Source organism: Rhipicephalus sanguineus, chromosome 10 (genome assembly GCF_013339695.2).
Source record: "Rhipicephalus sanguineus isolate Rsan-2018 chromosome 10, BIME_Rsan_1.4, whole genome shotgun sequence".
In the NCBI taxonomy this organism is placed as follows: Eukaryota; Metazoa; Arthropoda; class Arachnida; order Ixodida; family Ixodidae; genus Rhipicephalus; species Rhipicephalus sanguineus.
This window is the reverse complement of record NC_051185.1, coordinates 71,129,611-71,131,836: the sequence shown is the minus strand read 5'-3', so window position 1 is coordinate 71,131,836 and position 2,226 is coordinate 71,129,611.

The following is a 2,226-nucleotide window of genomic DNA, read 5'->3' as shown; positions in this document are numbered from 1 at the left end:
TTCTCTAATACCTCCACATTACCAACTGCAAAAACATGAATTTCAGTCTTTAATAGATGAGCTCCCTGAACCTTACCTTGTACTTGGGGATTTTAATGCGCATAGCTGTCTATGGGGTGACTCCCGCTGCGATGCGCGAGGTCGTCTAATTGAACAGTTCCTTTTCTCTTCCGGCACGTGTCTCTTGAATAAAAAAGAGCCAACATACTATAGCCTTGCGAACAATACCTACTCGTCCATAGACCTCAGCATCACATCTCCATCACTTCTGCCCCTTCTAACATGGAAAGTCATTAATAATCCCTATGGAAGTGACCATTTTCCTATAGTTCTGAGCACCCAATAGTTAATGAACGTCCTCCGCAGGTTCCAAATGGCAAATTGACAAAGCCCGATTGGGAACAGTTTCGTAAAATGGCTCTCTTAAGTTGGACCAACATGCGTGCTTTAAGCATAGATGAAGCTGTAGACTATTTTACAGCTTTTTTGATTGAGCCGCAATGAAGTGTATCCCACAAACAGCTGGACTGCCCGGCAAACGACGTGTGCCATGGTGGAACACTGAGTGTCGAAACGCGCGCAAGAAACAAAATAAAGCATGGAGGCTGCTTCGGGACTCGCGACAGCCGAGAATCTGGACAGTTTTAAAAACATAAAGTCACAAGGCAGGAGAACTCGCCGACAGGCAAGAAGACAAAGTTGGCACAAATTTTTATCGGGAATTAACTCATATACACAGGAGGCTAAAGTCTGGAACATGGTTAGTAGGGTAGCAGGCCGACAAGCACATTCACTTCCCTAGTAAACATACAAGGTGACAGCTTGGAAGACCAGGCGAACTTCCTAGGTGCACACTTCGAACAGGTGTCGAGCTCGTCACACTACACGGAAGCTTTCCAACGATACAAAGAAGAATCGAAAAAGAGAAACTAGAGCGTAAATCCGCCAAACACGAAGCATACAATGAACCTTTCTGCATAGCTGAGCTACAAGCATCGCTTAATTGCTGCAATAATTCCGCCCCAGGTTCCGACCGTGTTGTATATGAAATGTTGAAACACCTGCCATCCGAAACACAAAAACCCTCCTTTCCCTATATAATGCTGTTTGGTTTTCCGGTGAGATCCCTCGGCCTGGAAAGAAGCCATTATTATTCCTATTCTAAAACAGGGCAAGGACCCATCCTCCGTTGCAAGCTACAGGCCCATTGCACTGACAAGCTGCCTGTGTAAACTTTTTGAAAAGATGATAAACCGCCGACTGATACATTTCCTCGAAGCAAACAAATCACTTGACCCATACCAGTGCGGTTTCGAGAGGGTAGATCTACCTCTGACCACCTTATCCGTATCGAGGCACAAATTCGCGACGCTTTTGTTCACAAGCAATTCTTCCTTTCGGTGTTCCTCGATATGGAAAAGGCCTACGACACCACATGGCGCTTTGGAATATTAAGAGACCTATCCCACTTAGGTGTCCGAGGAAAGATGTTGACCATATCGAAAGCTATTTGTCCAATCGCACGTTCCGTGTTCGAGTGGGTAATGTCTTGTCCCGAATATTTGTCCAGGAAACTGGTGTGCCGCAAGGTGGTGTCCTGAGTTGCACACTTTTTATTATAAAAATGAATTCCCTACGTCTGTGTATTCCACGGAATATGTTTTATTGCACTTATGTGGACGACGTGCAGATCGGTTTTAAATCTTGCAACCTTTCAATGTGCGAGCGGCAGGTGCAACTTGGTTTGAACAAGGTAACCAAGTGGGCAGACGAGAACGGGTTCAGCCTTAACCCGCAAAAAAGTACTTGCGTATTATTCTCAAGAAAGAGAGGCCTCCATCCCGATCCGGACATTGAGCTGCATGGTCAGCGGCTACCTGTGAAAACGGAGTATAAATTCCTCGGCGTAATTCTAGACACGAAACTAAACTTCATATCACACATAAAGTATATAAAGAACAAGTGCTTAAAAACCATGAATATTTTAAAGGTATTGTCACGCACTACGTGGGGTAGTGACAAGAAGTGTCTGATGAATCTTTATAAAAGCCTCATACGCACGCGCCTAGATTATGGGGCGATAATATATCAGTCTGCGACACCAAGCGCGTTGAAGATGCTTGACGCTGTCCACCACTCAGGTATTCGTCTTTCTACGGGTGCTTTTCGCACCAGCCCCGTGGAAAGCCTCTACGTCGAATCGAACGAGTGGTCGCTCCACCTGCA